The 27,934-nt window shown below is 40.1% G+C and overlaps 1 long non-coding RNA gene across 1 annotated transcript; it reads right to left on the bottom strand.

The window, feature by feature from the left end:
* Positions 1-918: 918 nt before the first annotated feature.
* Positions 919-27,934, bottom strand: LOC141097235 (uncharacterized). Its single transcript, XR_012233894.1, has 2 exons — positions 27,669-27,934; positions 919-1,054 (listed from the first exon to the last, which is right to left on the bottom strand). It is a non-coding gene; the product is annotated as an uncharacterized lncRNA (long non-coding RNA).

Below are 27,934 nucleotides of genomic sequence, written 5' to 3'. Positions count from 1 at the left end.
TTAATTTTCTTCTTTTTTATTATTATATATATATATATATATATATATATATACACATTTTTAATGCACTTAATTGTTGTGCCAATATTTTAATAAAGGCATTTTTATTTCCACAAAGACTTTGCCATTTATTATTATTTTTATTATTTTATCATTGCTTCATCATTCATGTTGCATATCTTTTTGATCCTGTGGGATCTTCCATCCACCTTTGAGTAAATCTTTTTCATCTATACCGGATGGTCTGCCATCCTTTTCTTGGGAGATTGGTTCAATCACACTTTTTGATATTTATTTATACCTCTATATATTAGTGTTATTATTATATTATATATTATTATATTGTGTGTTTGCAATTTTTTTTTTTCCCCTGTTCATTCACATATATTTCTGTGTTTTGCACAGGGCGGTCTTTATTCAAGGATGGATTTTAAAATCAGGGAAACATCCTGGCAAGGCCAGGTGAATGATGTATTTGGTAAAACTGGCATGACAACTACAATTTTTGATGGTCTAACATTAGACTCTCTTTCTAGATCTATTAAGAAACTATTATTTAAGCGTATATGGTGGACAAAAGCCTTCTTGGAAAATTATATTAAAAAGCAATTAATACCAAGAGGCTTGAGAATACGGGTTACCCCGTCGTTTATTGTTGAGGATGAAGCTTTCATAGATTCATGGGAGAAAATTTGCAATGAAACCTCCTGGAAACTTATGGAGCTTTTAATTGGTTTTAATGCCAAATCCATTACAAGTGTAGATAAAGAGTTGGATGAATTATTTAACAAAGCTAAGTCTAATCTTTCTCCTGAACAATTCATTAGTCTCAATGGGTCCCTTGATAGAGACTTGGAATTATTAGTTAAGGACATACAGCGTAAACACATTAATAAATTGACAAGGGACCAAAATGACTTATCCTCAAGAAAAATCTATTATTGGAAAAGGCATAGTCATAATAGGGACCGTTCCATGTCCATTGCTTCAAATCATTCAATCGGTGATGTCTCTGCCGCCTCTTCTTCCGCCTCTGCATTTTCTTTGGTCACTCCTAAAAGAAAAAGGAATTTGCGTTTTCTTCCTAACAAAAGGAATTATTCTCCGGAACCTAATTCAAATCAGCTAAAGGTAATTAATTTAAGTACTTATACCTTTTCTTCTACTGAAATTGACATCTTAAGCAAAGGATTAATGTTTTGTCCTACAGCAAAATTTGACTGCTTCACGGCAGTCAAGGATTTACATTTATTTGCTAGGAAGTTACTATTTAAACGCATTTTTCATGATAAACAAACTTTTGATCTTTTTCCGACAGAGGCGGAACAAAAGGCGTTAACCGATTTGGAGCAATTGTTTAGAGAACACAATATTAAGGAAGGTGAGGTTCCACAGGTCATTAAAAAACCATCCACAAAATTTCCTCCACTGTCAACTTGCCCAAGTGTGGATGTATTCGTTAAGACAGTTAGTAGGGAACTGCATAACATCACACCAAAAATATATATGGACAATTTGAGTAGTGAAGAAAGATTGGGCCTTAAGAGATTGGTTGGTCTGCAGGACGTTGTATATAAACAAGCGGATAAGGGTGGAAATGTGGTGGTGTGGCCTAAAGATATGTACGAAACTGAGGCATATCGCCAGTTGAATAACCATGAATGTTATAAGAGGTTAACATTTAACCCTTTATCAAAATTTCAGGTGGAGTTAAGATCATTTCTACAGGATGCTAGAGATGATAATATAATTACTAATGATCTTTTTTTATCTTTATTGATTCAAGAGCCAACCATTCCCACCCTTTATCTGCTGCCCAAGATACACAAAAATACCAACACACCACCAGGCAGACCTATTATATCAGGAAGGGGCAACTTTTTGGAAAATGTCAATAAATATATTGATTTTATTTTGCAGCCTTTCGTTACTTCCCTCCCATCTTACACCAGGGACACTGGTGATTTTCTTAAAAAGATTGATGGTATGCACATTGATAAGGACTCCACGTTAGTTACATGTGACGTGGAGTCTTTATATACTAATATTAAACATGCCGATGGAATTGCCGCTGTATCATATTTTTTACAACATTCCTCTTATTCACGATCATTTGTTGTGTTTTTTATTAATCTATTAGATTTTGCTTTATGTCACAATTTTTATATTTTTGGGGGGTCCTTCTTCTTACAGACCCAGGGAACAGCGATGGGTGCTTCCTTTGCCCCATCGTATGCCAACCTGTTCCTGGGTCTGTGGGAGAGGGACCTATTTTTATCTGGTAATTATGCATCGATTGAGAGCATCCCATTTTGGACGCGATACATCGACGATGTGTTTTTTATTTGGCAAGATTCCACCGACATGTTATCTAAATTCATTGGAATACTTAATTCAAATGATATCAATGTGCATCTTACCTTCCGGTGTAGCTGTGAAGTCATTGACTTCTTGGATGTCCGTGTGGTGAGGGATAGTAATGATTGTTTGCAAACTGACCTATGCTCGTGCAAAAAAGATATCGGCACACATATGACTAAACAACGGCATATTCAGTAACATACGCTGGTGGTATAATACTATAATATGGAAAAACGCTGGTGGTATAATACTATAATGAGGGAAAACACAGGCAGAGAACAGTGGTTTACCCCCACATGTGGGGTATCAGCGTACTCAGGACAAATTGCACAATAACTTTTAGGGTCCTGTTACCCTTTGGAAAATAAAAATTGGGGTGAAAAGATCATTTTTGTGGAAAAAATATGATTTTTTAATTGTACTGCTGTACGTTATAAACTTCTGTAAAGCCCTTGTGGGTTCAAAGTTCTCACCACATATCTAGATAAGTTCCTTGGGGGGTCTAGTTTCCAAAATGGGGTCATTGTGGGGGGTTTCCACTGTTTAGGCACATCAGGGGCTCTCCAAACGCGACATGGTGTCCGATCTGAATTCCAGACAATTTTGCATTGAAAAAGTCAAACAGCGCTCCTTCCATTCTGAGCTCTGCCATGCGCCGAAACAGTGGTTCCCCCCCACATATCAGGTATCAGCGTACTCAGGACAAATTGCACAATAACTTTTGCAGTCCAATTTCTCCTGTTACCCTTGGTAAAATAAAAAAAATTGAACCTGAAGTACTTTTTTTGTGAAAAAAAGTTAGATGTTCATTTTTTTTTAAATATTCAAAAAAATTCATGTGACGCACCTAAAGGGTTAATAAACTTCTTGAATGTGGTTTTGAGCACCATAAGGGGTGCAATTTTTAGAATGGTGTCACTTTTGGGTATTTTCTATCATATAGACCCCTCAAAGTGGCTTCAAATGTGATGTGGTTCGTAAAAATAAAATGGTGTTGTAAAAATGAGAAATCGCTGGTCAACTTTTAACCCTTATAACTTCCTAACAAAAAAAAATTTTGGTTCCAAAATTGTGCTGATGTAAAGTAAACATGTGGGAAAAGTTAGTTATCAAGTTTTTTGGGTGCCATATCTCTGTGATTTAAGGGCATAAAAATTCAAAGTTGGAAAATTGCGAAATTTTCAAAATTTTCGCCAAATTTCTGTTTTTCTCACAAATAAACGCAAGTTATTTGAATGAAATTTTACCACTAACATGAAGTACAATATGTCACGAGAAAACAATGTCAGAATCACCGGGATCCATGGAAGCGTTCCAGAGTTATGACCTCATAAAGTTACAGTGGTCAGAATTGTAAAAATTGGCCCGGTCATGAACGTGCAAATCACCCTTGGGGGTGAAGGGGATAATATTGACTAGTTCGGCAAACTCCTCCTGTGATAAGCAGCTCACTGTCTATGGACTTTCTACCTAGCAATCTAAGGGACACACCGTTGGATTCAGCTTCTTTTTGCCTACATCATGCTGCTCTCAGATGAGGTAGCAAAAACTTAATAACAGATTCCCTTTAAAGGCATTCATTTTGGGCAAAAATATTTCTTGCCATTGGGTTTTAGTAAAACATTTGCACTGTTTTATAGAATCTTTGTTTTCCTGCAAATTGCTGGCTAGAGATTAAGCTAATCGAGAATACATAGATGCCGAGTATTTCGTTAATTTGTTAAACTGAAAAAAAAAGAAACTTATTGGCAGCTCTGTAGAACTTGTCTGCTGATTGGCATCCAAGATCTTGAGTAATGTTCACCTGCATTATGGGATGTGTAGTTTAATAAAATCCAGAGTTCTGCAATCTGCCAGTTCTGCCTGTGAATCCTAATTTTGGCCACACCGTATCTGTCCCAGACAACTTAATTTCATAAAAAATGATTGTAGCTCTTTGTTTTGTACTCTGGTCTCATACAACAACCTGACTGCAGATTTGTTTAAACAAAGAATACTTTTGACTTGCAATGAAATTCATTAAGCATGACTGTACTGCTTGTGTCATGCAGGCAGCGGCTTGACACTGTGCAGGCAATTTTCGGGCTTTTATTTACAGTAACCACAAAGTATGTTCCCTTGGATCACTCATGAATTTTTACCACATTTAAATAATATTTTGCTTTAGTGATTATGGGTTATACAAGCATTACAAAACATTAGTGTAAATTATATCACATTTTCCATTTGTATTTACATTGTTTTCCCTTTTGTTACGCTTATTTTTCTGCCACATACAACAGTGAAGAAACAATATCTGGCATTCATCATCAGTATTTCAGAAAACATATTCTACAAAACGGCTGCCTAGTTTACTTCCCTTCCTTGCTGTAGGTTTACTTGTACCTGGTCGTTTAGTATTTTGGGACTAGAGATGAGCAGATCTTTTGAAATTCAAATTAGCTGAATCTGACAAATTTTCCCCAAACGTTTTTTTAACGCCAAATAAATTAGCATGAAACATAATTAAAATGCCTCTATTTGCATGGAAAATGTTTGTACAGTGGGGAAAATAAGTATTTACATGTGCTGCGGCAATTCTTTGGAATGCACTTCCCAGGTCAATACGATTAGTCCCCAATCCCCACAATTTTAAGCGTGCCTTGAAAATGCATTTATTCAGACAGGCCTACCGCCTCAACACATTAACCCCTTCACTACCAAGGGTGGTTTGCACGTTAACTCCCGGGCCAATTTTTACAATTCTGACCACTGTCCCTTTATGAGGTAATAACTCTGAAATGCTTCCATGGATCCCGGTGATTCTGACATTGTTTTCTCGTGACATATTGTACTTCATGTTAGTGGTAAAATTTCATTCAAATAACTTGCGTTTATTTGTGAAAAAAACGGAAATTTGGCGAAAATTTTGAAAATTTCGCAATTTTCCAACTTTGAATTTTTATGCCCTTAAATAACAGCGATACGGCGCACAAAAAACTTAATAAATAACATTTTCCACATGTTTACTTTACATCAGCACAATTTTGGAACCAAAATTTTTTTTTGTTAGGAAGTTATAAGGGTTAAAAGTTGACCAGCGATTTCTCATTTTTGCAACACCATTTTATTTTTAGGGACCACATCACATTTGAAGCCACTTTGAGGGGTCTATATGATAGAAAATACCCAAAAGTAACACCATTCTAAAAACTGCACCCCTTATGGTGCTTAAAACCACATTCAAGAAGTTTATTAACCTTTTAGGTGCGTCACAGGAATTTTTTGAATATTTTAAAAAAAAAATGAACATTTAACTTTTTTTCACAAAAAAAATACTTCAGGTTCAATTTTCTTTATTTTACCAAGGGTAACAGGAGAAGTTGGACTGTAAAAGTTAATGTGCAATTTGTCCTGAGTACGCTGATACCTGATATGTGGGGGGAACCACTGTTTCGGCACATGGCAGACCTCAGTAGGGAAGGAACGCCGTTTGACTTTTTCAATGCAAAATTGGCTGGAATTCAGATCGGACGCCATGTCGCGTTTGGAGAGCCCCTGATGTACCTAAACAGTGGAAACCCCCCCAAGTGACCCCATTTTGGAAACTAGACCCCCAAGGAACTTATCTAGATATGTGGGGAGAACTTTGAACCCACAAGGGCTTCACAGAAGTTTATAACGTACAGCGGTACAATTAAAAAATCATATTTTTTCCACAAAAATGATCTTTTCACCCCCAATTTTTATTTTTCCAAGGGTAACAGGACCCTAAAAGTTATTGTGCAATTTGTCCTGAGTACGCTGATACCCCATATGTGGGTGTAAATGACTATTTGGGCGCATAGCAGAGCTCGGAAGGGAAGCAGCACCATTTGACGTTTTTGGCTAGAATTGAGATCGGACACCATGTCGCGATTGGAAAACCCCTGATGTACCAAAACAGTGGAAACCCCCCACAAATGACACCATTTTGGAATCTAGACCCCCCAAGGAACTTATCTAGATGTGTGGTGAGCACTTTGAACCCCTAAGGGCTTCACAGAAGTTTATAACATACAGCCGTACAATTAAAAAATCATATTTTTTCCACAAAAATGATCTCCTCATCCTCAATATTTATTTTTCCAAGAGTAACAGGACCCTAAAAGATATTGTGCAATTTATCCTGAGTGCGCTGATACCCCACATGTGGGGGTAAACCACTATTTGGGCGCATGGCAGAGCTCGGAAGGGAAGCAGCACCATTTGACGTTTTTGGCTGGAATTGGGATCGGACACCATGTCGCGTTTGGAAAGCCCCTGATGTACTAAAACAGTAGAAACCCCCAACAAATGACACCATTTTGGAAACTAGACCCCCCAAGGAACTTATCTAGATGTGTGGTGAGCACTTTGAACCCCCCAGTGCTTCACAGAAGTTTATAATGCCCGGGTGTGAAAATAAAAAAATCGTATTTTTTCCACAAGCATCATCTTTTAGTCCCCATTTTTTTATTTTCCCAAGGGTAACAGGAGAAATTGGACCCCAAAAGTTGTTGTCCAATTTGTCCTGAGTACGCTGACACCCCATATGTGGGAGAAAACTACTGTATGGGGACACGTTGGGGCTTGGAAGGGAAGTAGTGACGTTTTGGAATGCAGACTTTGATGGAATGGTCTGCGGGTGTCATGTTGCCTTTGGAGAGCCCCTAATGTACCTAAACAGTGGAAACCCCCCACAAATGACCCCATTTTGGAAACTAGACCCCCTGAGGAACTTATCTAGATGTGTGGTGAGCACTTTGAACCCCCAAGGGCTTCACAGAAGTTTATAATGCCCAGGCATGAAAATAAAAAAATAGTATTTTTTCCACAAACATGATCAATTAGTCTCCAATTTTTTTATTTTCCCAAGGGTAACAGGAGAAATTGGACCCCAAAAGTTGTTGTCCAATTTGTCCTGGGTACACTGATACCTCATATGTGGGAGAAAACTACTGTATGGACACACGTCGGGGCTCAGAAGGGAAGTAGTGACGTTTTGGAATGCAGACTTTGATGGATTGGTCTGCGGGTGTCATGTGCGTTTGGAGAGTCCCTGATGTACCTAAACTATTGAAACTCCCCACAAGTGACCCCATTTTGGAAATTAGACTCCCCACGGAACTTATCTAGATGTGTGGTGAGCACTTTGAACCCCCAAGTGCTTCACAGAAGTTTATAACGCCTGGGCGTGAAAATAAAAAAATCATTTTTTTCCACAAAAATGATATTTTTGCCCCCAATTTTTTAGGTTCCTAAGGGTAACAGGAGAAATTGGACTCCAAAAGTTGTTTTGTAATTTGTCCTGGTAGGCTGATACCCCATATGTGGGGGTAAAACACTGTTTGGGCGCATGGCAGAGCTTGGAAGGGAAGGACTACCATTTGACTTTTTCAAAGCAGAATTGGCTGGAATTGAGATCAGACGCCATGTTGCATTTGGAGAGCCCCTGATGTGCCCAAACAGTGGAAACCCCACAATTATAACTCCAACCCTAACCCCAACACACCCCTATCCCTAACCCTAGCCCTAACCCTAGCCCTAACCCTAACCCTAGCCCTAACCCTAACCCTAGCCTTAACCCTAACCCTAATGGGAAAATGGAAATAAATACATTTTCTTTTAGTTTTATTATTTTTCCCTAACTAAGGGGGTGATAACGGGGGGTTTGATTTACTATTTATGGTGGTTTTTATGTTTGGCGGCTGTCACACGCTAAAAGACGCTTTTTATTGTAAAAATAGTTTTTGCATCACCACATATTGTGAGCTATAATTTTTCCGTATTTTGACCCACCGAGTCTTCTGAGGTCTTACTTTTTGCGGGACGAGTTGAGGTTTTTATTGGTACCATTTTCGGGCACGTGACATTTTTTGATCGCTTTTTATTCCGATTTTTGGGACGCAGAATGAGCAAAAACCAGCGTTTCATGAATTTCTTTTGGGGGGGTGCGTTTACACCGTTTCGCGTGCGGTAAAATTGATAAAGCGGTTTTATTCTTCGGGTCAGTACGGTTACAGCGATACCTCATTTAGGTCTTTTTTTATGTTTTGTCGGTTTTTTGCAATGAAAACAATTTTATATAAAAAATAATTATTTTTGTATTGCTTTATTCTGCGAGCTATAACTTTTTTTTTGCGGACGACGCTGTATTGTGGCTCGTTTTTTGCAGGACAAGATGACGTTTTCAGTGGTACCATGGATATTTATATGCGTCTTTTTGATCGCGCGTTATTGCACTTTTTGTTCGGTGGTATGATAATAAATCATTATTTTTTGCTTCGTTTTTTATTTTTATTTTTTAAGGGGTTCACTAAAGGGGTTAACTAATGGGACAGTTTTATAGGGCAGGTCGCTACGGACGCGGCAATACCAAATATGTGTACTTTTATTGTTTTGTTTTTTTTTTATTTTGAAAAAATGGATTTATTGGGGAATATTTTTTTTTACCAATTTATTTAGCGATTTTTTTAAAATTATTTTCAACACTTTTTTTTTTTTTTTTTTACTTTATTACCTTGTCCCAGGTGGGACATCACTGTCCTGTGACAGATCGCACAGATCGCACAGATCAGCAATCTGTCACAGGCAGTTCTGCAGACTTCCTCATGTCTGCGCTTTGCAGGCAGTGAGGAAGTCAGCTCCCTACAGGCCCCCGAAGGCCCCCGTCGCCATCTTGGATCCGGGGGCCTGTAGGGAAAGAGACCCCCGCAGCAGCGCTGCACATTGCGCTGCTGTGGGGGGCTCAGGGAAGCACGGAGGGAGCCCCCTCCCTGCCGATACTTCCCTTTAACACCCGGTACACCGCGATCGCGTTTGATCGTGGTGTACAAGGGGTTAACAGGGGTTAACAGGGGTTAACATTGTGCCAGGTGTCAGCTGTGATAATCAGCTGACACCCGGCCGCGATTAGCGGCGCTCACCACGTGGGCGCCGCTGATCGCTGGGACGTAATATTCCGTCCATGGTAATTAGGTCCAGGGTCACATGGACGGAATATTACATCCATTGTAGGTAAGGGGTTAACCTAATCTATCCCTGGGTGGCACAGCCAAAAGTTTTACCATAACCAGGTCCCTGCATCATGTTCCCACATGCTTTATGCATCCATTAGCCCTCTGTGTCTGTACTATTACACACTTAACATTATGGCTGGTCCATACAATCAGGGCAATTGTTACCACCCACCTTTCGTGTCTACCTCTTTCCTCATAGACTGTAAGCTTGCGAGCAGGGCCCTCACTCCTCTTGGTATCTGTTATGATCTATGTGATTATTGTTATGCTGTAATGTCTATCGTCTGTACATGTCCCCTCTGAAATCTAAAGTGCTGCAGGATATGTCAGCGCTATAGAAATAAAATGTATTATTATTATTATTATTTGATACACTGCCAATTTTGCAAGTTTTCTCACCTACAAAGAATGGAGAGGTCTGTAATTTTTATCCCAGGTACACTTCAACTGTGAGAGACAGAATCATGAAAAAAAATCCAGAAAATACCATTGCATGATTTTTACATAATTAATTTGCATTTTATTGCATGAAATACGTTTTTGATCACCTCAAAGACCTGTTAGTATTTCTTTAACAAGCCTTCCTACTTTGCACTCATTATCTGAAGGAAGACAAAACAGATGGACTGTACTGCTTTAAATGTGAAGAAGCAATGGCTTCTAAAAAAAAAATTAACCCTACTTTTATGTATCACAAAATGATTAGGCAATTACACAAGCTTTTTTATCAAGCCTTCCAAAAATAATCCCCTTTTTTCAGGAGACAAAACAGGAGTACTGTTTTGGACATGAAGAAGTTATGGCTTTTTGTCACCAAGTTTTTTCAAAAATTAGGTCTATTTGGAGTTCTGTTTCTTGAAAGTACAAAAACATGAGAGTATATTTCTCAGCATCAGTTGTACTGTCTAGCAATATAACACACAATGGGCAACCAGGAGATGTGTGATTGTCATGGCTGTGCAGTGACTGCAGCAGGGGCAGCACAGTATTGAGATAGGACAAGTTAGGTAAAAGAGATACTTGGCAGTTTAGGGACAGCAACAGCAGGCTCCGAAGCAACAGCACAGTCGAGCGCTATGAAACACAGTGGGCAGCCTGGAGGTGTGTGGCAGTGCAGTGGCTTTGGCCAAAACCATACCATAGAGAATTATGAGGTGGCAGGCAGGGAGATGTATTGTAGTGCAGGGCCAGCAGCAGCAACCCCTGTAGCAGCAGTACTATGTTATAGATGACTTCATAGATAGGCAGTAGATGTCTATCTGAGCACAAGCTACAGGCACCGCCAGCAAAAGAATGGTGTAGAAGACAAAGGACAGTCAGACAGGCTGATCATATGGCCAATGTAATGACTGGCATCAGCCATAGGTGTATGAAACTCTGCATTGATCCATACTTGATTAATATTCACTCCTTTCCACTGGTAATGTTAAATGCTAGAGAAAGAACATACCGCAAGTATGACTAAACCTGACTATTCAAGCTGTGCAACTCTGTTTCCAGATACACCTTTTTTGTCTATCATGTCATATGTATTAGAATTGGTGCTGCTGCTGCCTCAGTTATATTTATTTTGTTTTAAATTTTGTCAAAGAAAATTATTGTATAACTAAAGGAATTTTGGTTTGATAATTTTATTCAATTTGGTCCCTTCTGATAATTTTCCTTTTTTTGACCTAACCTGCATATGGGCTGCATAAGCGGGAAGGAGTGGTTACCTGGTCATACATGTGATTGGCAACTATCAACTTTGGCAAATCTACACCGATTAGGGTATACATATGTTCCTGGTAATACGCCAATTCCCGCACCCCTATTTTTTGTAATAATTTTGGGAAAAATGATAGTTTTGGTAAAGAAAACTGCAGTCTTGGAAGTTTAAAAATTTGGATTGATAATTTTAAACACTTTCACCCTTCCTGACCTGCCCCATATAAGGGCAGCACAAGAGGGGTAGCGTTGACTTTGCAAGGAATGGATGCTGGTCAACTGTTCAATTTTCAAAAGCTTCAACAACCAGGGAACACAGATTTTCTCAGTAATGCACCAACTTATTAACAATCTATGGAAAAAAATTTGAATTTTGGTAAAGAAGTTTGTAGTCATGGAAGTCAAAGAAATTTGCTTTCATAATTGTAGACAATTTAGCAATTTGGACAATTTTTCTTTGTCTGATCTGCCTTGCTCAGGGGCCGCACAAGTTTGGAAGTGTTGACTTTGCAGGGAGTGAAAATGATGCTTCTCATCAGACATACAATCGGAAACCATTGAGTATGCAAAATCTTCAATGATTAGGGAACACACATTTTCCTGCTAATATGCCAATTGCACCAACTCAAACATTTCTTAACAATTTTTACAAAAAAAAATATGATTTTTTTTTAAGACAACTTCACTCAGAGTTTTGGCTGATAATTTTCAACAATTTTGCCCTTTCTCACAATTTTGATCAGGTTGTTCATGGGAAAATTCCACACAGATGCGGCCACAATAATATTTAATTTCACCGAAAATTAGAAAAATGGTTGGTTTGTTGTATCGAAAAATGTTGTTGTTGAAAAACGTTGCTTTTTGTGCCCAAATCTTGCAGGGACAGCTCTTTGGTAAAATAAATACATGCGATTCTTTTGTAATAGGCAATACAATCCAGGCAGTGTGGCATTGATTGTGGTGAACTTAAACATATGGGAGTAAAATTTCCATGTAATTGGGCAATTGAATGCATATTTCTTGGGCACTCAATAGGAAAACTGACGATACAGTGGAGGTATGGATATAGAGGAGGAAGTATAGGAAAGCAGTAGATGGAGGATGTTGATGGGGCTGATGACAAAGCTCACAGACAGGAAAAAAGGGCTTAAAAATCCTGTAAAATTTTTTAGCAAAAACACATCATGAAAAGTAGCCTCACCAAACCTTGTCAAATGACCAATGCACTAGTAGGACGCAGTAGGCTCCCACCGATAAAGGCTGGAGCAGCACAGGTGCCCTCCACTGATGAAAACAGCCACCCTATCACTAAAATAGTGATAATGAAGGTGTTAGCTGCCTAGTGGAAAAAAGCACACAGATAGGGCTTGCTTAGGACATAAGTCACACAGGAAAGTGCGATGCACAGTGTCTGGATAGCAGCCTATTTATAATGGCTATAATGGAAGGCAGGCTGTTTAGGACTATGTATGCATCATACTGAAAACCAAGCCATAAAAAGGAGCCTAGCTGCATCCTGCAAATATGATCGGTGGGAGCCTGCTGCGTCCTGCTAGTGCATTGGTCTTTTGACAAGGTTTGGTGAGGCTACTTTTCATGAAGTGTTTGGGGCTGATGTCAACAACAAGACATTATTTGTTGATTCAGACTGGTTACCAGAAAGGTGATCATGAGGAGAGGAAGAAAAACATCTTGAACCTTTGCTTTCTACACATAAGCAGATGATGCCGTTTTATGTGCTTATGGAGTATGAACAGTTCCAATTCTATGTCTGCTAACTACTATCCGGCTTATTTTCCAACATCACAGCTTGCACAATGCAACAGGTTGGTCCTCCAGTAACATGGAAAAAGAATCACACACACAAGAAGACTTCATGTATGACTGGCCACTACTGCAACCTGAACTTTCAGGCTCTGTATAGCCTCCTCCACCAACCTCCATGCGGCATGACCTGCTCCAGAACTGACTGCAGGAAAAGCTGATATAGCCCCAGGGGATGTTTCTGATGCACGACACCTGTGCTGTGTAACAATGATTCCAGTATCCTCATCCTCTGATGACCTCAACTCCTTGTCACTCCTGACTGGTTTCCAGGTTTTGTCCAAAAGAGAATTATCATCATATTCACTTTCAGCTATGATTTGCCTGACAGTTGCCTTTGTATGTGAAATGGCCAATGCTCCTTGCCCCTCCACCTGATGTCACCTGAGGTTTGCCCTGGTTCAGAGTTCTACTACCACAGAGTCACTACCACCTCAGCTTAAGGAGCCTGCAACTGAGATTGATATTAAAATGTTGCTGTCCATCTCCTTTGGTAACATGTCTTCCAAGAACAAAGGATGGCTGTTCATGTCTTCCAAAATATTAACTGGAAGAGGTTTTTCTGATGTAGTAGGTTCCTTAGCGCCATAGTGCTGTGGGTTAGGGGGCTTAGGGCAGAACAGAAACAGTTGTCATTATTGGAATGTCACTATGTACAACATATGCACAATTCATCTTTCCACTAACATCTGCTGTCATGAAAGAGTCAGGAGACCAGAATACACATTATATGTTTGATTGACATGTGTTCTCAAAGAGGAGAGAAGAGTAAGGGTCCATTTACACTGTGCAACATGCAGCATTAAAGGGGTGTCCAATGCTCAAACAGCAGCTTCTCAATTACTATATTCCCCCATGTAAAATAAAAACAGCCTTTTCTGAAGATGTCGGTACTGGGTCTCCTGGGGCTCACGCGATAATATTATGTCACATGAACCCATCCCTTCCGCAGTTCTAGGTTACTCTGGATGGGAAGTCCCCTCTTTCTAAGGATGCCAGTTCCCAGAACACCATACTTACAAACATGTCAAAATAATAGATGTCTCCCTGAGTTGGTGAAATGTTAAGGCTTTTTTCTAGAGATTAGAGCAGGGGCCCAAGCCAGTAGGATTGCGTCCAGGAGTCCTAAGACTATTTAGCAGACGAACATCTGGAAGTATATCCACAGAGATACCGAATTCTTCACAGGATCGTTTGTCCTGTTTCATAAAGAAATTGCACCAGTTTAATTCTCTCGTAAAAGGTGCAAATTTTTGGTATATTCAAAGATGTCCAGGTCAAATATTGGCATGAAAGAGAGGCCCTTACTAAGAATTGTCATTTCTGTTACTCAATTCTCTAGAGGCTAGATTGATTATTCTGGAGTTTAGTTTTGGGTATTGTGTTCTCCCCCAGTTGATCCAGTTTCTGAGGGGGTACACAGAATCTACAAAATGAGTGCCTTGTCCTTTATACTGTCTATCTCTCCCTCTCACCGAGCCACGACTCTGTCCTCTGCTTCTATTTCTGCCCCTTTCAGATTTAGTTCTATTATCTGTGTCAGAGAAATCAGGGTCCGTAGACGAAATATCCTTTTCTTGTTCAACAGAAAGGGAATTATTAGTCAAAAAGAGGTATGCTTTATTGTCTTTAAAATCTTGAACATTCCTTAAGTATTGCTTATGTTTCCTTTCTTTAATATGACATTAGAAATTCTCAATAGTTCCCTGAAGTGCAGTCTCTCATTTCAAAGTCGGCCACTTGTGTAAACTTTTTGGTTATTTCTTTATGCTTTTTTAGTTTTTCATCTAGAACTGATAGTGTTTGCCTCTCTTCCTCAAGCAGTAATGTCATTAGGAGTATAGAGCTGTTTGTTGCCTTTTTTTCCCATCTGGAGATAAACCCTGGAGCCCTATGTCTGTTTCCAGGGTTCAAGGTAATTCTGAGGCCCCTAGGTACAATGCATGCTTTTATGTAATTGTCCAAATTTTAGACTTCCCACCACGATGACATCTTATCTATATAAATTTTGGTACTCTTGTTCTGAAAAGACTCCCTTTGCCTCTACTAACCACTGTTCCGTGTTAAGATCAGTAGATAGGAACACTATCATACCTGGACAATCAAATGTATAAAGCAAAGAAAGGGGGATCATCTGTTCTACAGTCCCCACTGTGCCAAATCTGCTAATCTCAGAGAGTATACAGCATATAAGGCTACTTTCACACATCATTTTTTTGCCGTCAGGCAGGATCCGGCTATTTTTAGAAAAAACGGATCCGGCATAAATTTTGGAGAACTGTAGAAACGGATCCGTTTTTTTGCTGGATCCGTCTCTGTTCCTGGGGGCTGGCCAATTGGATCTGAGCATGCGCAGACTTAAAAAAAACGGATCCGGTGGCTGGATCCGTCTTTTTCTGGATTCCGGCGCCCATAGACTTTCATTGTAGCAAAAAGCTGGAAGCGCCGGATCCGGCGCTTCCGGCTTTTTCGCCGGAGACAAAAAACGTTACAGTAGCCGTTTTTTCCAGACGCCGGAATGAGACAAGTTGCCGGATCCGGCAAAAAACAGATGAAACGCAATGCCATCCGGCACGATCCGGCGCTAATGCAAGTCAATGGGGAAAAACTGGATCCGGCATTGCATTTTGCCGGATCCGGTTTTCCAAAAAAAAGCCGGATCGCGCCTGAAGGCAAAAAACTGATGTGTGAAAGAGGCCTAATACGGATCTAAAACATAATTTTACTAGATCAATTAAAATGGCAAATATCCCAATAGTATCAAAGAAACACAATACATTTGTAAAAACATTTATACAGCAATCCTGTATCCCTGTAAGAGAAAGATACTGACAATGGTCACACAGTATAAGGTGCAATAGTGTTGTCATTAACACAATAGATTATTATTGGCAGCACGGTGGCTCAGTGCTTAGCACTGCAGCCTTGCAGCGCTGGGGTCCTTGGTTCGAATCCCACCAAGGACAACATCTGCAAGGAGTTTGTATGTTCTCCCTGTGTTTGCATGGGTTTCCTCCCACATTCCAAAGACATACTGACAGATTGTCAGCCCCATCAGGGACAGTGATGATAATGTGTGCAAACTGTAAAGCAATGTCGAATATGATAGTGCTATATAAAAATAAAGATCGTAGTTAGATTATTATTCACAGCATGCAAAATATCATGCTCTAAGTCCCATAGAATACTGCAACACAGCGTTCATATAAGAAACAGCTAAATCAAGGAACAGTCTCACCAGTTTCGTGGTTTGAGCTGTCCTAACAATAATTCCTCTTGCCACTTCAGATAGGATCCCTGGCTTGTTGTATATTTGTTTTTACGGATGTCTTATGTGTCTTTTTTACTAATGGAATATGTGCCATCAGTGGCGTAACTACAAAGTTATTGGCCCCGGTGCGAACTTTCAAATGGGCCCTCCCAATGCCAAAATGCACGCACATCTCCGCTCCGTACACCTCGTACACGCACGGCTCCATACACCTCGTACACGCTCCACTCCTCTCCGTCCACCTCATACACATGCGGCTCCGATCCGTACATTTCGTACGCACGCGGTTTCTCTCCGTACACCTCGTACGCACACGGCTTTGCTCCGTACACATTGTACACACACGGCTCCGTACACCTCGTACACGCGCGGCTCCGCTCCGTACACACACCGCTCCTCTCCATCCACCTCGTACACATGTGGCTCCGCTCTGTATACTTCATACGCATACGCATGCAGCTTCTCTCCATACACTTTGTACGCACGGTATGCAATCGGCTCCACTTCGTACACACATGGCTCCACTCAGCTCATACACACACGGCTGTGCTCCGTACACCTCGTACACACGCGGCTCCACTCTGTACACCTCGTACACACACGACTCCGCTCCATACATCTCGTACACACGCAGCTTTGCTCCATACACCTCGTACACATCTGGCTCTGCTCCGTACACCTCGTACACACAAGGCTCCGCTCCGTACACCTCGTACATATGCGGCTCCGCTCCGTACACCTCGTACACGTGGCTCCGCTCCGTACACTTCATACACATGTGGCTCCGCTCCGTACATTTTGTACACACGCGGCTCTGCTCCATACACCTCGTACACACACGACTCTGCTCACCTCATACACACATGGCTGCGTTCCATACATGTAGTACACACGGCTCATACACACACACACGTCTCTGCTACATCCACCCTGTAAACCTCTCCTGACCCCACACATAAACTTACCCGCATCCAGCAGTGCACCATGACAACCAGCACGGCAGAGTCCTGCACACACACGGAGGCTCCTGATCATGTGACTCCTGACTCCTCCGCCCTTTGAGCTCATCACAGGTCCTGTGCGCACAGAGCAGCCAATTGCAGCCTGGCAGCCAAAGAACGGAGCTGCATAGCCAATGAGCGGCTGCACTCCGTGATCGGGCACCTAAAGACTCTGGGCCCCTTCGCAGCTGCGACCCCTGCGACCGCGGTAGTCCCGCCCCTGTTTAATTGATCTCGTAAAAGTTAAGTTTTAGATCCGCATTATATGCTGTATACTCACAGGCTTTTATAAACTACGGATTATCATCTAGTTCCATATGTCAGATTTGGACAAAATTCATTCAACTGGAAGCAAGGACTAAGGGACATTGTATTCACATGGATAAAGAACTTGTTATGAGACATGAAACAAAGAGTCGTTGCAAATGGTATGTCCTCTAAATGATTTAAAGCCAGGAGAAAATCTTTAAATGAGACAAATATGCAAAAATACAGATATCGGTAAAGTTAGGACAAATCGAGGGGTGGGGGCAAACACTTTTTTCCAGTAAAAAGAGTGTATTATTTTGCCTTTCCCGCACGCCAAATAGCATCCAATTATTGTTTAGTTCTATAATATATCTGGCTACAAGATTTTCTCAACATTTTTCCCAAGTTCTCCACAAAGCAAAGAAAGAGAAGTAACAAACTATCATCATGAAATACAAATTTATGATGTTATGGTGAACTATATGGTTCTTCTGAGTCCATCGGGAATAAGTAGCTGAAATCAGCACCAGAATTTAGGACCTGGAGTATATTATCTAATCATGTCTGGTATTTAAGGTGAGTCTGCTTGCCTGACAAGCAATCTCATTCATCTGATATAAGTCCTTTTCCATAAAGCATTTTATGAATTAGAATAGCACTAATAATTTATTCCACATGATGAATTAGTTTCAATATGTGAAGTGAGAGAAATGCATTGGTAAATCAATCTTGAAATTGTCAGATTTATGTAATATAAAGATTTACATTCTTTTTGTCCATTAAATACAGTATATGCCATGTTAGCAAGGTATGTGTGAGAAAAGTTTACTTTTCCAGAAAAATTGCCAACGCATGGTCTGATTTGGCCACCAGTCGTTTACTACATGGCATACTGTCCTATTGGGTCCTCCATTTTTGAATATATTTATTAATGATCTTGTTGAGAGCATGCAGAGAAGAATTTGTAGATGATACCAAGATCTAGATGTTGATTATGGTAAATAACAAGGAGGAGAATAATTTAATCTTAGAGACTGATTTATGTACGATGTACCATGTAAATCTATAAGTGAATAAACGTAAGTTCACGCACATGGGCAAAAACAAACGAAATGCAGAGCTGTGTACTAAATACTAAAACAGTGGTTAAAACTATCTCTGAATAATACTTGGGCGTATGGATGGACAGCAAAGTCAATGTTACTAACCAGTGCCAGGCAGCTGCTGCCAAGTCGAATATAATCATGGCATGCAATAAAAAGAAGAATAGATGGTCAGGATCCTTGCTTTTCCTCTATATACAGTAAGTCACTAGTGTGGTCACACTTAGAATACTGTGCACAGTTCTGGGCTCCAATACATAAGAAGGATATAACCAAACTAGATCGGATGCAGAAAAGGAAGACTGAGGTTTTTAACCCCTTCACTACCAAGGGTGGTTTGCACGTGAACTCCCGGGTCAATTTTTACAATTCTGACCACTGCCCCTTTATGAGGTAATAACTCTGAAACGCTTCCATGGATCCCGGTGATTCTGACACTGTTTTCTTGTGACATATTGTACTTCATGTTAGTGGTAAAATTTCATTCAAATAACTTGTATTTATTAGTGAAAAAAACAGAAATTTGGCGAAAATTTCACAATTTTCCAACTTTGAATTTTTATGCCCTTAAATCACAGAGATACGGCACACAAAAAACTTAATAAGTAACATTTCCCATATGTTTACTTTACATCAGCACAATTTTGGAACCAAAATTTTTTTTGGTTAGGAAGTTATAAGGGTTAAAAGTTGACCAGCGGTTTCTCATTTTTGCAACACCATTTTAGTTTTACAGACCATATCACATTTGAAGCCACTTTGAGGGGTCTATATGATAGAAAACACGAAAAAGTGACACCATTCTAAAAACTGCACCCCTTAAGGTGCTCAAAACCACATTCAAGAAGTCTATTAACCCTTCAGGTGCTTCACAGGAATTTTTTGAATATTTAAAAAAAATGAACATTTAACTTTTTTTCACAAAAAAAATACTTCAGGTTCAATTTTTTTTATTTTACCAAGGGTAACAGGAGAAATTGGACTGCAAAAGTTATTGTGCAGTTTGTCCTGAGTACGCTGATACCTGATATGTGGGGAGGAACCACTGTTTCGGTGCATGGCAGAGCTCAGAAGGGAAGGAGTGCCGTTTGACTTTTTTCAATGCAAAATTGGCTGGAATTGAGATCGGACGCCATGTCGTGTTTGGAAAGTCCCTGATGTACCAAAACAGTGGAAACCCCCCACAAATGACACTATTTTGGAAACTAGACCCCCCAAGGAACTTATCTAGATGTGTGGTAAGAACTTTGAACCCCCAAGGGCTTCACAGAAGTTTATAATGTACAGCCGTACAATTAAAAAATCATATTTTTTCCACAAAAATGATCTTTTCACCCTCAATTCTTAGGGTAACAGGACCCTAAAAGTTATTGTGCAATTTGTCCTGAGTACGCTGATACCCCATGTAGGTGTAAACGACTATTTGGGCGCATAGCAGAGCTCGGAAGGGAAGCAGCCCCATTTGAGGTTTTTCCTGGAATTGAGATCGGACACCATGTCGCGTTTGGAAAGCCCCTGATGAACCAAAACAGTGGAAACCCCCACAAATGACACCATTTTGGAAACTAGACCCCCCAAGGAACATATCTAGATGTGTGGTGAGCACTTTGAACCCCCCCAGTGCTTCACATAAGTTTATAATGCTCGGGCGTGAAAATAAAAAAATCGTATTTTTTCCAAAAACATGATCTTTTAGTCCCCAATTTTTTTATTTTCCCAAGGGTACCAGGAGAAATTGGACCCCAAAAGTTGTTGTCCAATTTATCCTGAGTACGCTGATACCCCATATGTGGGAGAAAACTACTGTATGAGCATGCGTCGGGGCTCGGAAGGGAAGTAGTGATGTTTTGGAATGCAGACTTTGATGGAATGGTCTGCGGGTATCATGTTGCCTTTGGAGAGCCCCTGATGTACCTAAACAGTGGAAACCCCCCACAAATAACACCATTTTGGAAACTAGACCCCCTGAGGAACTTATCTAGATGTGTGGTGAGCACTTTGAACCCCCAAGGGCTTCACAGACGTTTATAATGCCCGGGCGTGAAAATAAAAAAATCGTATTTTTTCCAAAAACATGATCTTTTAGTCCCCAATTTTTTTATTTTCCCAAGGGTACCAGGAGAAATTGGACCCCAAAAGTTGTTGTCCAATTTGTCCTGAGTACACTGATACCCCATATGTGGGAGAAAACTACTGTATGGGCACACGTCGGGGCTCGGAAGGGAAGTAGTGACGTTTTGGAATGCAGACTTTGATGGAATGGTCTGCGGGTGTCATGTGCGTTTGGAGAGCCTCTGATGTGCCTAAACTATTCAAACTTCCCACAAGTGACCCCATTTTGGAAACTAGACACCCATGGAACTTATCTAGATGTGTGGTGAGCACTTTGAACCCCCAAGTGCTTCACAGAAGTTTATAACGCCCGGGCGTGAAAATAAAAATTTTTTTTTCCACAAAAATGATATTTTTGCCCCCAATTTTTTATTTTCCTAAGGGTAACAGGAAAAATTGGACCCCACAAGTTGTTTTGCACTTTGTCCTGAGTAGGCTGATACCCCATATGTGGGGGTAAAACACTGTTTGGGCGCATGACAGAGCTTGGAAGGGAAGGAGCACCATTTGACTTTTTCAACGCAGAATTGGCTGGAATTGAGATCAGACGCCATGTTGCGTTTGAAGAGCACCTGATGTGCCCAAACAGTGGAAACCCCCCAATTCTAACCCCAACCCGAACCCCAACACACCCCTAACCCTAATCTCAGCCCTAACCCTAGCCCTAACCCTAGCCCAAGCCCTAACCCCAATGGGAAAATGGAAATAAATACATTTTTTTAATTTTATTATTTTTCCCTAACTAAGGGGGTGATAACGGAGGGTTTGATTTACTATTTATGGCGGTTTTTATGTTTGGCAGCTGTCGCACGCTAAAAGATGCTTTTTATTGTAAAAATAGTTTTTGCATCACCACATTTTGAGAGCTATAACTTTTCCATATTTTGACCCACCAAGACATGTGAGGTCTTATTTTTTGTTGGACGAGTTGACGTTTTTATTGGTATCATTTTCGGGCAAGTGACATCTTTTGATCGCTTCTTATTCTGATTTTTGGGACGCAGAATGAGCAAAAGCCAGCTTTTCATGAATTTCTTTTGGGGGGTGCGCTTACACCGTTCTGCGTGCGGTAAAATTGATCAAGCGGTTTCATTCTTCGGGTCAGTACGGTTACAGCGATACCTCATTTATGTCTTTTTTTATGTTTTGACGCTTTTATGCAATGAAAATAATTTTATATAAAAAAATAATTATTTTGGCATCGCTTTATTCTGTGAGCTGTAACTTTTTTATTTTTTTGCTGATGATGCTGTATGGTGGCTAGTTTTTTGCGGGACAAGATGATGTTTTCAGTGGTACTATGGATATTTATATGCGTCTTTTTGATCGCGAGTTATTGCACTTTTTGTTCGGCAGTATGATAATAAATCATTATTTTTTGCTTCGTTTTTTATTTTTATTTTTTAAGGGGTTCGCTAAAGGGGTTAACTAATGGGACAGTTTTATAGGGCAGGTCGTTACGGACGCAGCGATACCAAATATGTGTATTTTTATTGTTTTTTTTTATTTCCAAAAAATGAATTTATTAGGGAATATTTTTTTTTTTTTATTTATTTAGCGATTTTTTTAAAAATTATTTTTACGCTTTTTTTTTTTTTTAAAACTTTATTACATTGTCCCAGGTGGGACATCACTGTCCTGTGACAGATCGCTGATCTGTCACATCACAGATTGCTGTGACAGATCAGCAATCTGTCACAGGCACTACACAGGCTTCCTCTTTGCCTGCGCTTTGCAGGCATGAGGAAGCCAGCCCCCTGCAGGCCCCCGAAGGTCCCCGCCGCCATATTGGATCCGGAGACCTGCAGGGTAGGAGACCCCCGCAGCAGCGCTGCACATTGCACTGTTGTGGGGGGCTCAGGGAAGCACGGAGGGAGCCCCCTCCCTGCCGATGCTTCCCTTTAACCCCCATTACACCGCGATCGTGTTTGATCACGGTGTGCCAGGGGTTAACGTGTCGAGGGCGGTCCGTGACCACCCCTGACACATTGTGCCGGGTGTCAGCTGTGATAATTAGCTGACACCCGGCCGCGATCAGCAGCGCTCACCACGTGAGCGCCGCTGATCGCACTAGACTTACTATTCCGTCCTTGGGACTTACGTCCCAGGTCACATGGGCGGAATAGTACGTCCATTGTAGGAAAGGGGTTAAACCTTAAGGTTTTGTTCCCCAGATGAGCTTATGGTTACTTTTTGATGTTGTAAATTTCTACACCTATTAAGTAGGAAAATTAGGTTTCTTGCTTTTTTCGGTGCTTTTTTGTGTGCTTTTTAACATGCACTTTTATCTAATTTTTGACACTGTTTTTTTGTCTCTTGTTGGTGTGTCTTGTTTTAAATAATGCTGCTTTGTTTTTGACACTTCTTGGTATTTGGCTTTGCAAAAACTTTATTGATATTGTCATCTGTGGATTGCATACATTTTTCATTTGTTTCCTTCTTGGAAATGCACTAAAAACACATTTGCATTTTTTCCTTGTGGATTTTTCGCATCTTATGCAACTCTATGGGAAAATCTGCACATAAAACTTGGCATACCCACAAGAGAGATTGGTAAACTGCAGATTTGAAACAAGTCCGTTTAAGCCAAGTGAATAAAGAGCACATGGGGCAGGAGATTTTTATAAATCTCAGCAACTTTTCTGGAACTGTAAACTGTAAATACCCAGCGTTTTTGATTCAGCGAAAATATGCAGCATCAAAAACTCACCAAAATCTTTTGTGCACACAACATTAATGATGCCTAAATTGGATTTTATGATGCAGCTTTATTTTTCAAATCTGGCTTGTATCATTTTATCTGCCAGCAACTTTGGGATTCTTTTACTTACGTAAATTCTGAGACTCTTTTTATTTCTTTGTGACACGTGGTACTTTACCTTAAAAGGTACCTGGCAGCTAGTACATGCTGCCTGTGGATTGGACGCTGGCTGTATGACTTCAGCCACTTATATTTGACTTTGAAACATGGCAGGGGACCGATTCGTATGGGAGACTAAACGGACAGTCAATGACTGACTGTGTGTATAACGAGAGACTTGTCAGTCATTGTCAGCAGGCAGAGAGAAGCTGAAGAGGACCTGTCTGTGCTACTAGTTTGGCATGGCGCATATTTTTCTCTAAAATGATGCAGTGTTTAAGAGTAAAAACTACACTGTATGGCTGAAATCATACAGTGATGTTTCAGAGTCAAACACACAGTAAATGGCTAAAATCATGCAGCCCGTGTCTGATACATGTTGCCCGTGGATCAGGCAGCGTGTATCAGCTGACACGTTCCCTTGAAAAATAAATTTTATTCGATATATTTTGAATAAAATAACTGAACATTTACAAAAATAAATGGAAACTATCAAATTTTGAATTTTTCTGTCCTTAAAACAGTCCTAAAATAGTTAATATTTAACAATTACTATGCGTATACCTTATGTTAACATAATCTTTCATAAAACCATTTATTCTTTTGGAACATGAGACATCTTAAAACTGTAAGAGCAGTTTTTGATATTTTCAAGAAACTAATTTTTGAGGGATAGGATAGACTCATTTTCCAAGTGTCTTTGAAGGGCCTATATCTTATAAACGAAAAACAAGCAAAACAAATAGACCTGTTTCATCAAGTGCACCCCTTAGAAAATTGAAAATATTATTTATAAAGTTTCTTAATGATTTATGTGTTTCACAGGACATAAAGCAAGGTGGCCGTGAAATAAGAACATTCCTTTATATTTTAAAATATTCAATTTTAATCCCTTTTATTTGTATTTTTATACAATATTTCAGAATAGCAGTTGACCATGATTCTGAGAATCTTTAAAAAGAGGGGCATTACTGGAACAGAGGCCAATAAGAGTTCATTCAGAGTGACTCTGCCTTCCTTATAATAGTGAATTGTTCCATCAGGGCTTCTAGCTAAATTTTGCAGATTTTAGATGGAAATTCCAGTGTACGTGCTCAGTGTAGAGCACAAGATAAATGTCAACCTAGCCTTAACCAGTGTCAATTTATGAGGTAATAACTCTGGAATGCCTGAATAGATCACACTGATTCTGAGAGATTTTTTTTGTGACATATTGTTCTATATGATTGTATTAACATTTATTCTATATGGCTTACGTTATTTGTGAAAAAAATGGAAATTTGGCAGCAATTTTGAAAATGTTGCAATTTTCAAACTTCTAATTTTTATGCCCTTAAATCAGAGAGTTATATCACACAAAATAGTTAATAAATAACATTTTCCACATGTTGACTTTACATCAGCACAATTTTTGAAACATAATTTTTTTTTGTTAGGAAGTTATAATGTTTAAATGTTGACCAGAAATTTCCAGCAAAATTTATAAAACCATTTTTTTTTGGGACCACATCACATTTGAAGTGACTTTGAGGGGCCTATATGATAGAAAATACTCAAAGTGACACCATTCTAAAGCCTGCACCCAACAAGGTTCTCAAAACCACATTGAAGAAGTATATTAACCCTTCAGGTGTTTCACAGGAATTTTTGGAATGTGTAAAGAAAAAATGAGCATTTAACTTTATGTCACAAAAATTTTACTTTGGAATTTTTTCATCCGGTGCCGCAGCTCCGTGTGTCACGGCTGTGTCACAGTCACAGCATATGCATTGAGAGCCCAACACACAAGCTCTCCATGCATGTGCTGTAACAGAGACACAGCTATCACACATGAACCTGTGGGCCCGGACAGCTGATCAGCTGGCGCTCTCCATGAATGTATCCGGGTTCCCGCTGCAGCTTATTCGGAAAGCGCTATAGCTTCCCTTTAAATTTTTCACTCTTTGTTTCATTGCTGCCATTTGGTAAATTCAAAAAAATTCATTTTTTTTCTCATTAATGTACACTCTGCACCACATCTTGACTGAAAAAAAAAAGAAATGTAGAAAATTTTGCAAATTTATTAAAAAAGGAAAAACTGAAATATCACATGGTCATAAGTATTCAGATCCTTTGCTCAGACACTTAAGTCACGTGCTGTCCATTTCCTTGTGATCCTCCTTGAGATGGTTCTACTCCTTCATTGGATTCCAGCTGTTTTTAACCCCTTAATGTCCAATGACGGACACAGTCCGTCATCAGACATTTCCCCTGCTTTGATGAGGGCTCCGGCGCTGAACAGCTGACATGTGCCCGCAATAGGTGCGAGCGGAATCGCCGTCCGCCCGCGCCTATTAACTAGTTAAATGCCGCTGTCAAAGCTGACAGCGTGCATTTAAATAGCATTTCCGGCCGCCGGGCCGGAAATGACGTCACCGCCGACCCCGTCACGTGATCGGGGGTCGGCGTCATGTTGCCTGGACAACCAGAGGTCTCTATGAGACCTCTATGGTTGTTCCAGGCATATGGCTTTCAGCGCCACCCGGTGGTCGGCGCTGAAAGCACAGCAGTAAATCTGCCACATATGGGCGATCTGCTCATCGCCCATATGTAGCAGAGCCGATCGGGTTGCACAAGCTTCTAGCCTCCTATGGAGGCTATTGAAGCATGCCAAAAGTAAAAAAAAAAAAATGTTTAAAAATAAAAAAAAATTAAAAAAACCTAAAAGTTCAAACACCCCCCTATCAAAATAAAACCGTAAAAAAAAAATCCCACATACACATATTAGGTATCGCCACGTTCAGAATCGCCCGATCTATCAATAAAAAAAAAGCATTAACCCAATCGCTAAACGGCGTAGCGAGAAAAAAATTAAAAACGCCAGAATTACGTTTTTTTGGTCACCAAGACATTGCATTAAAATGCAATAACGGGCGATCAAAAGAACGCATCTGCACAAAAGTGGTATCATTAAAAACGTCAGTCCAGCACGGAAAAAATAAGCCCTCACCCCACCCCAGATCATGAAAAATGGAGACGCTACGGGTCTCGGAAAATTGCACAAATTTTTTTTTTTTTTTTTAGCAAACTTTAGAATTTTTTTTCACCACTTAGATAAAAGAGGACATAGACATGTTTGGTGTCTATGAACTCATAATGACCTGGAGAATCATAATGGCAGGTGATATTTAGCATCTAGTGAACCTAACAAAAAAGCCAAGCAAAAAACAAGTGTGGGATTGCACTTTTTTTGCAATTTCACCGCACTTGGAATTTTTTTCCCGTTTTCGAGTACACGATATGGTAAAACCAATGATGTCATTTAAAAGTACAACTCGTCCCGCAAAAAATAAGCCCTCACATGGCCATATAAACGGAAAAATAAAAAGTTATGGCTCTGGAAAGAAGGGGAGGGAAAAATGAAAATGTAAAACCAAAAATACCCCTGGTCATTAAGGGCTTAATTATACTGATAGGACTTGATTTGTAAAGGCACACACCTGTCTATATAAGACCTCACAGTTCCCAGTGCATGTCAGACCAAATGAGGACTCATGAGGTCAAAGGAACTGCCTAAGGAGCTCAGAAACAGAATTGTGGCAAGGCACAGACCTGGCCAAGGTTAGGAAAAAATTTCTGCAGTACTCAAGGTTCCTAAGAGCACAGTGGCCTCCATAATCCTTAAATGGAAAAAGTTTGGGACCAGCAGAAATATTTTTAGACCTAGCCGTCCAGCCAAAATGAGCAATCGTGGGAGAAGAGCCTTGGTGAGAGAAGTAAAGAAAATCCCCAAGCTCACTGTGACTGAATTCCACAGATGCAGTAGGGAGATGGGAGAAAGTTCCACAAAGTCAACTATCACTGCAGCCCTCCATCAGTCAGGCCTTCCTAGCAGAGTGGCCCGATGGAAACCTCTCCACAGTGCCAGACATATGAAAGCCTGCATAGAGTTTGCTAAAAAACACATGAAGGACTCCCAGACTATGAGAAATAGGATTTTCTTGTGTAATGAGACGAAGATAGAACTTTAGGCATTAGGTAGCATCCATATAGGCATTGCAGTTTGGTCCAAACAGTTTTATATCTTTTCCAAGGGATTCAAAACAAAAACAGCCTGGGGACAAAAGTATAGCAGCAAATAAACAGTTAATTTAGCAGGGCACATATGTGAGTGCGGCTCACCTTACATATTACAGTCCTTTCTCACAGATCATTCTTTATACCCAGAGGAGGAACGATCCTACCATGTCTTGGTATCTCCTTCAACCTGAGCTCCAGCAGCTTCCTGTGCCAAGCAGAAGTGTTCATCTCCATGCACAGTTCACACTCAGCTTTCCTAGCTCTCCCATGCAGTTTCTATTCAGAGAGAAACCCTTTCTTGTCTCTCTCCCAGCTACAGTTCACATTTTGGCTGGTCATTCACCAGCAGCACTCTCGACTCTGCTTCA

Source organism: Dendrobates tinctorius, unplaced genomic scaffold (genome assembly GCF_039654945.1).
Source record: "Dendrobates tinctorius isolate UK_male_01 unplaced genomic scaffold, ASM3965494v1 ptg000083l, whole genome shotgun sequence".
NCBI classification, from domain to species: Eukaryota; Metazoa; Chordata; class Amphibia; order Anura; family Dendrobatidae; genus Dendrobates; species Dendrobates tinctorius.
Note: the sequence above shows the minus strand (reverse complement) of the source record. Positions and strands in the feature narration are given on the sequence as shown.